The sequence below is a fragment of the Hyla sarda genome, chromosome 6, assembly GCF_029499605.1.
Source record: "Hyla sarda isolate aHylSar1 chromosome 6, aHylSar1.hap1, whole genome shotgun sequence".
Taxonomy (NCBI): Eukaryota; Metazoa; Chordata; class Amphibia; order Anura; family Hylidae; genus Hyla; species Hyla sarda.
Window position 1 is genome coordinate 214349522 of NC_079194.1, and position 16627 is coordinate 214366148.

At 43.4% G+C, this 16627-nt stretch overlaps 1 protein-coding gene across 5 annotated transcripts in view; it reads left to right on the plus strand.

The window, feature by feature from the left end:
- CHD9 (chromodomain helicase DNA binding protein 9) overlaps window positions 1-16627 on the plus strand; it is a 248025-nt gene that overhangs the window by 20414 nt on the left and 210984 nt on the right. The gene's annotated exons all lie outside the window — the stretch shown is intronic.

The following is a 16627-nucleotide window of genomic DNA, read 5'->3' on the forward strand; positions in this document are numbered from 1 at the left end:
ATAGTGTGTAATGAGAAAGGAGGTGGCATTGGGGGAGGTGCCCCCTGCTAGTGGTGCCGGCACCGGGCATGTGGCCTCCTGAGTCTCAGGTGTGGGCACAGGGCATCACATGGTCGTCTGGGGTCAGCATCTGCTTAGTGCCATGTGGGGTGCCCCTCCAGGCTGCCTTGCTTGCAGATCTCACCTGTGTGCCAGGGCAGGTCTGTGCATCCTGTGGGGCACGTTCTCAGAAGTCCTAGAGCTCTATGGAAGGGATCGGAGCTGGCACGGTGCCCACTGACACTGTCTGCCCTCAGCCCTGCCATGCATGTCCTATCAGATACATACAGGGGGCACGATCTGGGGAGAGAGGTGACAGTGCTGTTTTTCAGATGCTGTGACAACATGTCTCCTGGCAGTGAGGCCTACAGCATGCTCTGTGCCAGCTATGGCTGAAGTAGTGTTAAAGGGGTATTCTGCTTTAACCAGTCATTGGCAAATGGAAGAAGTTACCGCTGATAGTGGCACAGGTGCTGGTGAACCCATGCCCGGAATAAGGGGATGACCCAGCTCATGAAGGGGTTAGACACTTGGCACTAATTCTAGTATTATATTGATGTGATGTATAGTACCTGCACCTTAGACTGATGCCCTGACACTGCAGGGGGCACCTCCCAAGTCTATGATTATGTTAACACTTTATTGTCAGGACTGGGCAGAGAATTTGGCTGTGCGCTTGCTGGTGATAGTGGCATGTTGGTCATGAAATCTGAAAACTGCTTGCGTCTGCCTCCCAAATCGGAGATCGATTATACCCCAAGGGAACAGAGGCCATGCCAGTCACACAGTTACTTTCATTGGCATGCAAGGCGATGCATGGGAAAGTTGAGTGAGTAGAATTGCATCTAGGGTCTGGATGGCATGGGCACTGTATTCTGTGCAAGGTGATGTCTGTGATCATGTTTATTACTATCTTATTCAGTTCTGTGGATGGCACAAGATCTGGAAGAATGGTCTATGAAAATGTCTAATGTATTATATAAAAAATGAACGACAGGAAAGAGATGACGTGGCTACTGACCTGTCACAGGACACAACTGGGGCATGAAGGCTTAAAGGGGTACTCTGGTGAAAACCTTTTTTTAAAAAAAAATTACTTCTATTAAAAAATCTTAATCCTTCCTGTACTTATTAGCTGCTGAATACTACAGTGGAAATTATTTTCCGTTTGAAACACAGAGCTCTCTGCTGACATCACGAACACAGTGCTCTCTGCTGACATCTCTGTCCATTTTTGGAACTGCCCAGAGTAAAAGGAAATCCCCATAGCAAACATATGCTGTCCTGGACAGTTCCTAAAATGGACAGAGATGTCAGCAGAGAGCACTGTGGTCATGATGTCAGCAGACAGCTCTGTGTTTCAAAAAGAAAATAATTTCCTCTGTAACATTCAGCAGCTAATAAGTACTGGAAGGATTAAGATTTTTTAATAGAAGTAATATACAAATCTGTTTAACTTTCTGGCACCAGTTGATTTAAAAAAAAAGTTTTTCACCGGAGTACTCCTTTAAAACACCCTATACAGAGCTTGCTGGGGTAAACTGGCTGCATATTCTCATCTAGGATTAATATAATTCACCACTCGGCCATAACTTTTCAACCACCTGCCTAATATTGTGTGGGTCCCTCTCATGCCGCCAACACAGCTTCAATCCAGCAGAGCCCCTTAAAGGGGTACTCCGGTGTAAACCTTTTTTCTTTTAAATCAACTGGTGGCAGAAAGTTAAACATATTTGTAAATTACTTCTATTAAAAAATCTTAATCCTTCCAGTACTTATTAGCTGCTGAATGCTACAGAGGAAATTCCTTTCTTTTTGGAACACTGATGACATCACGAGCACAGTGCTCTCTGCTGACATCTCTGTCCATTTTAGCAACCATGCATAGCAGATGTATGCTAAGGGCAGCATGGTGGCTCAGTGGTTAGCACTGCTACCTTGCAGTGCTGGGGACTTGGGTTCAAATCCCACTAAGGACAACAATAAATAAAGCGTTATTATTATAATAACGTCAGCAGAGAGAACTGTGGTCGTGATGTCATCAGAGAGCATTCCAAAAAGAAAAGTATTTCCTCTGTAGTATTCAGCAGCTAATAAGTACAGGAAGGATTAAGATTTTTTAATAGAAGTAATTTACAAATATGTTTAACTTTCTGCCACCAGTTGATTTAAAAGAAAAAGGTTTTCACCGGAGTACCCCTTTAAAGAGGTATTCCTAAGGTAGACTCTTATCTCCTATTCACTTATCTTCAATCCACTTATCTCTTATCCACAGTGTCTGATAGACCCAGTAAGTGCCAAGGTGGGGTCTTCATGGATCTAGCTTCTTTTTCCAGCAGATCCCACAGATGTTGGATGGGATTGAGATCTGTAGAATTTGGAGACCAAATCAATATCCTAAACTCTTCATGGGAATCCTCAACTATTACCTGCACAGTTTCTTCCGACATTATCCTGCTGGAAGAGCAGGTAACACTTTTGCCATGAAGGGGTGCACCTGCTCTGCACAATGTTTAGGTAGGTGGTACCTGCCAAAGTAACACTGACTCCTCCAGCTTGTTTTTTTGCCCCCTGGTGCCATGACTTTCCCATGTAAGCAAAGAAAGTGCCCCCAGCCTTCCACAAGATGGAAAGAAAAAGTGTGCTTCATCAGACCAGATCTAGAGACAGGTCCATTGTAGGCGCTTTAGGGATGGACTGGTCAGCATGGGCCGCGTATGGGACCACACAGTCCTATACGCAGAAAGTTGTGATGTACAGCCTGTGTTAGGGCTGGGCGGTATGACCAAATGTGTGTATCACAGAATTTTTTTAACTTTTGGCATTTTTATGGTTTATAACGGTATTTCTTACCCCCCCCCCCCCCCCAATATTATTTATCAGCCCACATCCCCATCGGGGTAAATACTCACATGTCACTCACAAGCGCTGCCCTCCTCGTCCTGTTTGTTGCGGCCGCCGGCGCTGACACTATACTGTGCGGTATCCCTATGCCCAGGCTGCAAAAGGTAAACAAAATAAACTTTAACGCACCTACGTCGGCCTTACGCTGGGGACGTGAACGTCGGACAGCCGTCAGCCTATCACCAGCCGCAGCGATGTTCCGCCCCGGCCGGTGATAGGCTGAGCCCACTGTCATGTAAGAAGCCGGCTTTTTACATGACAGTGGGCTCAGCCTATCACCGACCGGGGCGGAACATCGCTGCGGCTGGTGATAGGCTGACGGCTTTCCGATGTTCCCTTCCCCAGGAAACAAGTGAGGCCGGTACCGGACCAACGGGAGGTGAGTTAAAGTTTATTTTGTTTATTTTTGCAGCCCGGGCATAGGGATACAGCACAGTATAGAGCAGTGGTCTCCAACCTGCGGACCTCCAGATGTTGCAAAACTACAACTCCCAGCATGCCCGGACAGCCAACGGCTGTCCGGGCATGCTGCGAGTTGTAGTTTTGCAACATCTTGAGGTCCGCAGGTTGGAGACCACTGGTATAGAGTGTCAGCGCCGGCGGCCGCAACAAACAGAACGAGGAGGGCAGCGTATACGGGTGACATGTGAGTAGTACCCTGATAGGGACAGCGCAGCGCTGGGCTAATAATTAATTGGGGGGGGGGGGGGGGGACAGAACAGCGCTCACGGGTCACATAGGATTAGTTCCCCGATGTGAGGACAGCGCAGCGCTGGGCTGATTCATTCATTCCCGAGGGGGAGGGGCCAAACCGGTATTGCAGTATGGGTTAAAATTCATATCGTGCAGCACAAAAATTTCGGTATTCGGTGTGAACCAGTATACCGCCCAGCCCTAGCCTGTGTGTTCTGACAACTTTCATAGGCAGTAGTAAATTATTTAGAAACTCTATTGTGGGATCCAGCCAATCTAGCCTTCACTCCCCTTCCACATAATGGTGCCCATGACTTTGTAGCCACTTCACTGGTTGTCAGTCCTCGGACTACTTTTGATAGGAACCAACCACTTCATACCCACGTCCCCCGACCTGGCACTCAGATCCCTAGGCTTGCCCATTATCTTACTTCCAACACATCAACTTCAAGAACTGACTGTGTCACATACCTCACCCCTTGGCAGGTGCCATTGTCCCCATATATTGTTGATGATTTTACCAGCCAGGTCTTTTATTGTTATGGCAGATTGTTGTATAATATTATATTCTAATTCTGCACTGTAGGCATTAACATGGTTGTCCAGTGGCACCAGGGGTCATATTGAAGCATTGCTCTCAATGCCGCTACCGTTTCTCTGCTCACCAGGTCCTCACCAATCTCCACTTCCTAGTCCCTTTCTCGAGAGGCAGGAAAAGCTTACTCAGTAAGAAACGGGCTGAGATAGGTTATGTCCGTGGCTAGTGATGGGCTGAGTGGGCATTTTCAACGTCTTGAAACGAGAACTGAAGATTGGTGAGGACTCTGTGACCAGTGAAACGGTAGCGACACGGCTTTAAACAGATGAGTAGCGCTTGATTTATTGTTTGTTTGTTTTTAAGCCAGCCTGATCCCTTTATTAAAATGTTTAACTATATTTATTGTTATATATTTTTTTTATATTAAAGGGGTTATCCAGGAAAAAAACTTTTTTTTATATATCAACTGGCTCCAGAAAGTTAAACAGATTTGTAAATTACTTCTATTAAAAAATCTTAATCCTGTCAGTACTTATGAGCTGCTGAAGTTGAGTTGTTCTTTTCTGTCTAAGTGATCTCTGATGACACCTGTCTCAGGAACCGCCCAGTTTAGAAGCAAATCCCCATAGCAAACCTCTTCTACTCTGTGCAGTTCCCGAGACAAGCAGAGATGTCAGCAGAGAGCACGGTTGCCAGACAGAAAAGAACAACTCAACTTCAGCAGCTGATAATTATTGAAAGGATTAAGATTTTTTTATAGAAGTAATTTACAAATCTGTTTAACTTTTTGGAGCCAGTTGATTTATAAAAAAAAAGGTTTTTCCTGGAATACCCCTTTAAACATTCTTTTAAATGGGTATGCCAGTGGAAATATTATTATTATTATTATTTTTTTTTTTTTTATCTACTGGTGCCAAAAAGTTAAACAGGTTTGTAAATTGCTTCTATTTAAAAATCTTAATCCTTCCAGTACTTATCAGTTGCTGTATTCTACAGATGAAGTTGAGTTCTTTTCTGTCTGACCATAGTGCTCTCTACTGACACTTCGGTCCATTTCAGGAACTTTCCAGAGTAGGAGCAAATCCCCCTAGCAAACCTCTCCAGCTCGGGACAGTTCCTGACAGGGACAAAGGTGTCAGCAGAGAGCACTGTGGTCAGACTGAAAAGAATTATACAACTTTCTCTGGGGCATACAGCAGCTGATAAGTACAAAGAGTTTTAAGATTTTTAAATAGAAGTCATTTACAAATCTGTTTAACTTTCTGACACCATTAGAAAAAAAAAAGTGTTTTCCACCGGAGTACCCCTTTAAGATTTTAGGTAATTTCTCAGCACTGAATGGGCATATTTGCTTAGTTATCTGGTCGGCTTGTGCCAAAGTCAGTTTGGTTCCAGATATAAAACATTACAGCATCATTACCTTGGTATTGGTGTTACTGTGTGACTGTTTTCTGATATTTTTCTGTTACTCTTTTTTGATGCCCCAAAGTCCTAGTTAGGAGCTACAGTGTAAAGCATTGGGGACATACAGCATTGGTTTCATTCTCTGATGAAACATTCCCGGCGCTGAAGTTTGGTTCAGGGAGTTCTGTTAGCCGAATTTGTTCAAGTGTCGAGACATGAACTGAGAAGAAATACTGCAGATCAGTTTTTTTTCTTCTTCACTCAATTCCCGCAAAACAATGGAATCCTGACCCTACAAACCCATTTCAAAGTTTGGAGGCTTGGAGCTTCTGCGTTTGGGACGTCACGCCACACCACCTCCATTCATGTCTATGGGAGGGGTCGTGACGGCTACTACGTAGCCGTCACGCCTCCTCCCATAGGCATGAATGGAAGGGGCGTGATGGCTGTAGTCGCCAGTCATCCTGCAAGGAGCGGAGTCACGAATGACACATGGCTGTTTAGGACCCCTTTTCAATGATTAGACAGCTTTTTGGAAATTCTTTGTGCCTTTGGAGCATAGGAGGATAAGAAGACTGACAAAGCTGTTTTAGATAGTGTATTCATTTTCTCACAACTCACGCAGCCCACCTAGGAAGGAGATCCCCTGTGTGCAGGTCCTGCATTTAGTGGTGTGATGGGGGAGGGAGAATTTGGATTATATTGAGAGTTTAGGGATGGAATGATTTTCACCTATAGGTATAACATATATTTGGGATAGGCTTGAAACCCAAAGTTCAGCTGTGTAGGTTTGTGGGTATGAGAAATGACATTGCATACGTTGAATAGTGCTTCTGTTAAGTTTTAGTTTAGTTTTAGGCCTGAGGCCAGGGTAAGTGTATCCATAAGAGACATTAGAGAACAAAAAGGTACTCCCAAGATTGAAATTGCATTTGACACTGTCATGGGAAGATATTGGGCATTGAAACATTTGAGCACTTTTCTAAAACTATGAAGGACTTGAGGAGATGGTATGAAAACTACCCCTGTTAATCAGAGAAGGAAAATATGGGTTAAAGGAGTACAAAATAATTCATCCCCTATCCAAAGGATAAGTTATAGATAGCGAGGGGTCCGAGCGCTGGGGCCTCCCGGGACCTCCTGGATGGGGCGCGGCAGTCTGCAGAAAGTGAAGTTTCGTCCCCAGCAGAAAGCCGCGGCAGACACGCCCCCTCCATATATCTCTATGGGGTATATGGAGGGGGCGTGTCTGCCGCGACGTCATGTGGGGACGGAACGCCCCTTTCCAACATACTGCTGTGGCCCCGTCCAGGAGATCCCGGGGAGCCCCAGCGCTCGGACCCCCTGCGATCTATAACTTATCCCCTATCCTTCGGATAGGGGATAAGTTATATTGCACTACAGATCTCCTTTAAGTGTTCGTGTTAGGTTAGCATTAAGGAGTTTGTAATCTACGTAATCTACATATATAGGCATATTGGCCTATAGGTTTAGAGCAAGGGTGGTTCTTCTTGGGCTTGGACCATAGTGGGATATTTATCTGGCAGCACAATATCTGGAATGATATTGTTAAAGAGAGATGAGAGTGATAGAAATTGTAACTATTGTTTCAGGTGACTTTTCAGGATAAACTGTTCTGTGTGTGAACGTGAGAAGTAGCCTAATTTCTGGACATAACTTGTATATGGCATTTTTCATCAAATATCTGCTCTGTAAACTTCATTTAAATGAGCGTTGTCCCTTTAAAAAACTTTTGACATGTTGTAGAGACGTGAAAAGATTTGATCTGTTGTGGTAATGTCAGGGACCAACTGGGGGGACAGGGAGAGTGAGCTCTAAACTGACCGTAAAAAATCTCTCCCTTCCTACTTGGCCATCCATCCTAAACGATGGATCGACAACTGGGCGCCAGTCCCTTCCTGCGCTAAAGTGCAGTGGCATAAAAACACATAATATACATAGTCGGTTACAGGCCAGAGACGGAAAACAATTGGACAACCAGATATACCAAACAGGATACAAATACTAACAGGGAAGAATATAACAGGCAAACTGATAAGGAAACCTAAGACACTGTTCACACTGGGACACAGAACAAACAAACTGGACACCCCACTCCACAAAAGGAGTAGCCATTAATAATAAAGCCAAATAGGCTACTGGCCAGCGGACACACTCCACCGTGTGGACAAAATGCTGACCCAGTAGGAAACGGAAATATAATACATGGAACACTAGACTAGAACCGGATGAGTCTGAAAAGACTCCATAATACCAAACAGGAATATAACATACAGAGCACAGGGTACAAGCTACACTCAGACAAAGTGTGAACGCAGACAGAGCAGAACAAACAAACATAATCCTAAAACCGACTGATGTAACACTGACTAAAATTCAAGGAGATTGCTATATAACCATGGCTAAAAACCCAGATAAAATGACAAGATAAATACAAGGTAAATGCTCATGCAGACATAGTCAGAATATTGTAAAAACAGACATAGTGGCATTAAACTAACAGACATCATAGTATTGCACTGAATAACCAGAACCAGAATGCAAAACTCTGGTTAAATAACTCCACCCGAGTTCTCATTCATTCAGAGCATTAACTATTCCCTATCCAGGTAGAATAGCAAACTGCTCTGAACAAACTAGTCTGTGAATACACACCTAAAAGAAAAATACAAAAACAAATAAAGGGACATTACAGGTAAGCTGGAAAGAAGTATGTGCTAATTAGACAAACTTAGAGTGTAAGTCAATGGGATTGTCTCCTTAAGGCTCAGTCTTCTCTCCCTGCTCATTCAAGTGATTGGTCAGGGTCTGGTTGTTCTAGAATGAGCATGGAGAGAAGCGTGCGGGATACTGTACAAAACTTTTGACTTGTCCCTATGACATGTGAAAAGAGCAGTGCTGATCAGTCTAAACTGTGAATCAAACATTGGGCATGATGTATTACTTACAGTTCACTGGTGTAGTCTTGTTCTAGTTTCTGTGTGTGTTTCTCTCTCTGCCTTAATTCTCAGAATCTACCCCCCCCCCCCCATCTCTTAACATTGATTTGTATTGGCAGCATGTAACTTGACTTCTCAGTGAGTAACAAAAGTTTTGCAGGAGGTGAGGAAAGAAGCTTGATAACAGGAGAAAGGAGTTTTCTCTTATAAGATACATTACAGACAGGTTTCTTATATTCACTTTCTGTTGATATATGCAACGTTTTGTAAAGCAAGAGTGACCGTTTAAGCAGGTTTCAGTTGATATTTTGAATAAAGTTGTGAGACAGTCAGCCATGGGATTTACCTACTTTTAAGTTGCTAAAACATAGTTCCAACTCTTCCTGAGAGATAGGGGCATTAACCTATGACATTTATGATTCTGTAAACTTAGGCAAAGTAATAGGGTTGAAAAAAAAAAATATTTTATAAATTATAAGTTTAAGACTATATGATGGATTTAGGTAAGAAGTTGCTTCTAAATTAGTAGCAGATAGAATATACTGTATTAATACACTCAGACTCTTAGCTGCTGAATTAAGAGCCCATCTGGATTGGTGACTATGTAAAAGTAAGTTGGTTGAGGCCATTGAAGGGTACACTCAGTTTGATTTGTGTATATTCGGCCAATGTATAGTTTGATATCTTATTTGTTGAATCATTGCATTGGATGACAGATTCTAATAGGAATGATCGATTTTCCAAGACTAGCAGATTGGCATTTTTATTTTATAAGGCAAAGATGAACTGGTACCTTACATAGTCCTTGTAGGCCAGCCATATCCATATTAGGCTGGAGAGAAATTTAAACTTTTAGTGCAATTTGAGTGGGTGACATGATCAATGATCATTCATTTCATCTCCATTTAAAAACTAAGAAGTAGGGCTGGGCGGTATGACCAAATATGTGTATCACGGTATTTTTTTTAACTTACGGCGGTTCCACGGTATATAACGGTATTCCCCCCCCCCCCCCGAAATCATGTGACCCGCCAGCGCTGTTCTGCACCCCCAACCCCCCCCGCCCCAATCATGTGACCCGCGCGCGTTGTTCGCCTCTCCCCCCCCCCCCCAAATCATGTGACCCGCCAGCGCTGTTCTGCTCCCCCCAAATTAATGATCAGCCCACCGGGGTACTACTCACAGTTGTCAAGCACTGCCCTCGTCTTTGTTGGGGGCCGCCGGCTGGGGACGGGGGAGTACAGCCGTCAGCCTATCACCGGCCGGAGCGATGCCCTGCGCCGGATAGTGATATGCTGAGCCCACTGTTGTGTAAGAAGCCGGCTTCTTACATGACAGTGGGCTCAGCCTATCACTGGCCGGAGTGATGCCCCGCCCCAGATATTGATAGGCTGAGCCCACTTTCATGTAAGAAGTCGGCTTCTTACATGACAGTGGGCTCAGCCTATCACTGGCCGGGGCGGGGCATTGCTCCGGCCGGTGATAGGCTGATGGCTGTCCTCCCCCGTCCCCAGCGTGCGGCCGAGGTGGGTGAGTTAAAAGCTTATTTTCTGTATCTTTTGCAGCTCGGGCATAGGGATACAGCGTACAGCAGTGGTCTCATACCTGTGGACCTCCAGCTGTTGCAAAACTACAACTCCCAGCATGCCCGGAGAGCTGTTGGCTGTCCGGGCGTGCTGGGAGTTGTAGTTTTGCAACAGCTGGAGGTCCACAGATTGGAGACCACTGGCGTACAGTGAGTTCCAGCGCCCGACGGCCCCCAACAAAGAGGAGGGGGGCAGTGCTTGACATCTGTGAATATTACCCCGCTGGGCTGATCATTAATTGGGGGAGGGGGGGGGCAGAACAGCTGTTCCCCGATGTGGGGACAGCGCTGCGCTAGGCTGATAATACATTCCCGAGGGGGAGGGGCCCAACCGGTATTGCGGTATGGGGGAAAATTCATATCGTGCAGCCCAAAAAATTCGGTATTCGGTATGAACCGGTATACCGCCCAGCCCTACTAAGAAGGACCCAGAAGTCTAAGCCAAATTAATTCTATGCGCTTACAGGTTATGGCAAATCTGTATAAGGGTAGGTAGGAGTGTCATAGAGGTCAGTAATAGGCCAGGACTTGAATAAGAAGTTGCAGAGTAGAAGCTGTAACCCCTGTAGTTGCCATTTATCCCCTTTGAGCATCTGCTAAGACAGAGCTTGACAAATCTGCACCAGGTCTCCGCGGTGACTACGAATTTCTTGGTGGTGCCCAGGTTTTTGTCAGCCCTCTTCAATAGGTGTTGTGTATCCTTAAAACAAACAGTTTTACTTAACTCGCCTACGTTCCTGCATTGATCCCCTGTTCTGTCTGCAGTCAGCCCTCCAGTGTTCCAACCGTCCATTAAAATAATGCGGCTGTAAATAAATACTGGCAGAAATAACTAAATGCAACCATAAAACGGGAAAAAATGGCCACAGTTTCTACAAAGTTGCTTAAATACCGTATTTTTTTTTTGATGGCTACAAATTGAATTGAATATATATGAGTATACTGTATGAACATAGCCTAGGTCTGCATTTCTTGTGCTAGTAGAGAGCGTATTATAGGATATGAGGGGTGTGTAGGAATTGATTGTTATCTGGTGATAATCTACTTCTCCTGTTGGCATGAGAAAAAATGCCAAGTGGGTTACATTCCAGCTTGTTGACTTTCAAGAGCAAAAAATTGTATAAAAGCCCTGGAGGCATAGAATCTAGTATATTGTAGGGTCAGATACAGTATGTGGAAGCCAAGGATTATGACTTATGTTTAACATTTGCAGAATTGCAAAAAATTAGCAAAAAGGCCTTTTATTTTTTTGCGAGATGGATTAAAGTCTTGACATTCTGCAAAACTATGTGAATTGTGGTGACGGGGTCAAAGTACACTAAATGGTATATAAAACAAGGCATTTGTGGATTTTATTGCCTAGGTGGGAATGGATTACTTGTGAATAACCAACCAGAACAACAGAAAAGTAAACTGTTGTATGTAGTATAACATATATAAACACCCTGAAGATAGAAATATAGAAATATTCCGTAAGTGTTGGAGCCAAGGCATGCCAACCTGAAAGCAAATCGTATTAGAAACAAAAACCCTCTTTTATTTGGATACAGAATCTGTAGTCATTTCTGAGTCCAAATCAGCACATATGTATATGAAGGTCCATCTCCCATTTATTTCATTGTGACTAGTCTACACAACACTGAGAAACGTGCGTGGATTTTTCAGCATGGATTCTTGCCACTTTTTTCTGCCATTGATCTCCCCAGTGTTTAAAGGGGTACTCCGCTGCTCAGCATTTGGAACAAACTGTTCCGAACGCTGGAGTCTGCGCCGGGAGCTTGGGACGTCAAAGCCCCGTCCCCTCGTGATATCACACCCCACCCCCTTAATGCAAGTCTATGGGAGGGGGCGTGACGGATGTCACGCCCCCTCCCATAGACTTGCATTGAGGGGGCGGGGCATGGCATCATGAGGAGGCAGGGCTATGACATCACATGCTCCAGTGTTCGGAACAATTTGTTCCAAACGCTGAGCAGCGGAGTACCCCTTTAAACACTGGGTCATAATCTTAATTCCCTAATATTAGACTGTAATTGATGAATTTGGGATTGCTAAGGCTATGTTCATATCTGAAATGCAGCCTGGATTCGGGCTATACGATAACATATACTGCGACCAGGGCTGTGGAGTCGGTAGATAAATGTTCCGACTCCACAGTTTTTTGTACTTCCGACTCCCCGACTCCTCTGTATTAATATGCGAATGTATTTATAAAAATCCTATAAAAAAACGGTAGACTCAAATATATGTGCAAAAATAAGGACAATCTTTATTGAAGTTACACAGCAACATCATGATAAAATCACATAAAAAGTTACACAGAACATGACAAACAAGTGCCTGCAGCGAATGATTGGACCGACTGAGAAGAAAAATATTTGTTTTTTCTTTTGGACTGTATAAATACAGACTTAAGGTGCCACTGTGGAGGACAACAATAGCAGAGGCCATACAAGAAGGTATTAGGTGTCTTAGTGCGTCAGTGCAGCACATAACAGAGTCACAGTACAGTACATATGAGGTTATTGCACTAACAAAGTATTGCACAAAGAATACCGGCCTCCTAAGACCCAAAAGATGCCAATAGTATATGGGTATAGCTAATCAGGGTTCTAGTACAAATCCCAAGCACATGCTACACCCCCCACCACTGCAAAGGGCAAAGTCCCATCAGTCTCCAAACACTACCTGCAGGTACACAGGAACACGCCACCCTAACGCGCGTTTTGCGTTTTTGCTTGCTCACAGGGCCACGGTCATGGAATGTATTTATAAACACTTACAGTTGAATCCAAGAAGCTGTTCCATCAAGTTCTTCTAAGCTCTTCTAGCAGAGAGAGGTAGTTGGGCAAAAGCTGCTGCTTTCTCCTTTTTGAGTGCTGATCTGCTGCTGAAGATAGGGTAGTGGAAGGATCCAAGAAGGGACATTTATTATAAAACATGAATGAATGAATCCCATAGTCATGTTTAAAGTTTAAGCTAACAATCAGAGTTTACAAGTTTTTATAGCCTTAGCTGAATGGCAGCAGTTTTTTCAATGGTTTACAGCTTCAGTCTTGAACTATTGACCCTCCATTCCCTTCACTTATACAAGTGTCTGTAGTCCCGCAAAAAACATATTTACTTAATCCCTTATCAGTGAGAGGCTAGGTTACCCATGGGTTCCCTGTAACAGCAGAACACAACACTATGGAAAGTAGTTTTTAATGAAATTTCCACACCCCTGTATTCCATATATTCCTTTCCCATTGGTGGCAATGCACCTGTTAAATGACTGATATTCTTTATGAGTGGTAGCAAGTTTGTTAGTATAACAAAATGTTTTTGTCTGAGGTTGGAAAATTTTGCAGTGACCAAATCCTCTGGGATCAACAAAAACAGGTCATAGATTTATTGGTGGATCATGGTAAAATCTCATGATCCCCAGTTTCTTTAATGGTGGGAAACAAGCTTAGTTTACTTTGAGTGCAACCTATCCATTCACTTGTTTACCAGGTGGTTACGTATCTTTCCATAGAAATGATTGTTGGAGTTGTCATGTAGGATAGGTGATGTGATATATAGATTGGCAGAAGTGGCCACGTTGACTGCGTGCTTCATTATTATCCATTTATAGGCCACATACTGTCATGAAGATGACAGACAATATGGTATTTTTGGTCATCCATAATCTGACATTAATGGTGTAATTGGACAAAATCTTGCGTCTAACTGGAACTGAAGGGTCTTACAGGTAACTGAGGTTTAATACTTCCTGCTGTAAGGTCTGGTATGAAAACATGTTGACAGCTGGCGCTTCAGTTACCGGACTGCGTCCCTTGGGGCACACTATTATTTTGAGGTTGCAGAATGGAGATTGCACATTATACAGGATGTTAGAAGCATTCTAGCAAGAAGCAACCATGAGTCCAGTCTTCAGCCGTCATGCTTTAGTAGTTGTGCAAAACAGAGGTTATCTGGGGAGAGGTGAATGTCCACTTCTGGAGAGTGTTTATAGTGTCAGGCTGCTAGTGGTGTGACCTTATTCCTCTTATCAGCTTCACGCTGACATCAGACAGAACATTTTACTTTTTTTTTTTTTTGGAGCTCTGGCTCTGCTGTTTTAACAAAGGGCTTTTCTCTCATAAAAAGATATGCAAATAAATAGGCAGCATGGTATTACTATTCCATGGTGAATCAGGTGTCTCCATACACAGAGTTTCCAGTGTAAGATATTCCAAGAAGACGGCACTCACCATACAGGAGTGAAGACTTTAATGCGGCACTCGGTGCATAGCAGACATCCAGTGGCAGAGACAGTGAGGACGGGGGGGGGGGTACACGGGACAGACTGTTTTACCCGACACACGCAAGTACTGTACACAGTAAGATATAGTGGAGCTGGAGAGGGTTCAAAGACGGGCAACCAAGGTAATATGGGGAATGGGAGGACTACAGTGCCCAGATAGATGATCACAATTAGGGATATTTAGTTAAAAAAAAAAAAAAAAAAAGGCTTAGGGGCGACCTAACAACTATGTATAAATATATCAGGGGACCGTACAGAGATCTCTCCCATTATCTATTTATACCCAGGACTGTATCTATAACAAGGGGGCATCCTCTATGTCTAGAGGAAAGAAGGTTTTTACACCAGCACAGAGAAGGGTTCTTTACTGTAAGAGCAGTGAGACTGTTGAATTCTCTGCCTGAGGAGGTGGTCATGGTGAACTCTGTAAAAGAGTCTGGATGCATTTTTGGAGAGTAATAACATCGCTGGTTATGTTGATCCAGGGATTTATTCTGAGGCCATATTTGGAGTCAAGAAGTAAATTTTACCTCCAGTATGAGGGTTTTTTGCCTTCCTCTGGATCAACTCAGTAGGGACTCAATAGGGTTATTGGTTGAACTTGATGGACTCTGGTCTTTTTTCGACCTTATGAACTGTGTTACTATGTAATGGGAGCCTACTATCCTACCATGAAGAAGAAAGTTTGTCCTCTGATTCACCCTGTTGGACGTAGCTATCTTGTCAATGCTCAACAACTACAAAAGCCTTGAATAGCTAGGAATTATCTAGAAAAGGCAGAGTTGATCAAGGTGATCATCAAATAGTGGAACATCGGAAACGAGCGCAGACCTCTGGATGGTAGGTAAAAGTTCTTTAATGGATAAAATTGGTGCAACGCAAAATTATAAAAACGTTTCTAGCCCCTACTGGCCTCTTCTTCAGGCAGTAATGCAGTGTAACATGCACGTGTAGATTTATGATGGTACAGAGATTTGGTTTCGGTATTGTTTGTGCCAAACTGGAACCAAAAGGTAAAGGATAATATTAAAATACAGAATAATTTAAACATTAGTACTTAAAATACTGAAAGCACATTAAAATAGCATATATAAAAATATCTTATACGAATAAAATGCGTGTAATTACAATGAGAAGAATTGACGATGAAAAAATGTGTGCGCAGGCGCAGAAGTAGTGATAGGAACGGCTGGAAGTCAGATGTTTGAGACAGCTGTTTGGAGCTGCGCAGGCGCAGGGCTACCATAGGGGAGCACGATAGAGAAGTGAAAGTCTAGTGGAATGATGCGCAAGCGCAATGCAGAGAAGTATGGGGAGGTAACTGGATGAAGAACTAATACCGGAATGTAAGTACTGATTATATGATAATTTCTTTGACCCCATTAAGGCCATGGGGACATAAGTTTCGAAGCTTGAACACCCAGAACATTTCGAGTCTTTTCAATTGTTCAAACCGGTTGTTTACTGATGGGGGTACGAAATCAATTGGGGTGATGGTAATCTGCGGATCAATTCCCAGATGTTTAAGACTCAGATGTCTTGAAAGTCCATGCAATAAGATTTTTTTCTTTATATTCATCCTATGTTGATTTAGCCTTGTATGTAGAGGTCTGGTCGTTCGCCCGACATATTGTAAAAAACAGTGAGTACATTCTATCATGTAGATGACATGATCTGTGCAACAGGTAAGATGGTATTTTATTGGAAAGCTGTCGCCTGTGGATGTAGACTTAAATTCAGTGTAGCCATGAGTTATCTGGGTGCAACAAAGGCATCTAGATATTTTGCATTTATAACAACCCTTTTAAGAGGAGCTCCAAAAAAATCTGTAGGAAAATAATGTTTCTTTTGCTGTCTTCTTATTTGGCTAGGAGCCTAGATTGTTTTTAGGGAAGCTGCCCTTCTGTATGTGCACTGTGGTTGTGCCGGGATGGTAGGGGCCAGAAATGGGTCCACTAAAAGAATATGCCAGTGTTTGGACAAAATGGTTTTAATTCTGACCGAGTCTTGGCTGTAGGTAGTAATCAGAGCTGAAATCCTTTTTCTTTATGATGTCAGCACTGGGTGGTTTCTTCTTTAGACATTCTGTTTGGGATAGTTGTTTGGTTTGGTTGTAAGCATTATGAAGAACTTTTTCAGGGTAATGTTTCTGACGGAATCGATCATATAATACACGGGATTGTAATTTGAACTGTCCTTGATTTGTGCAATTTTTC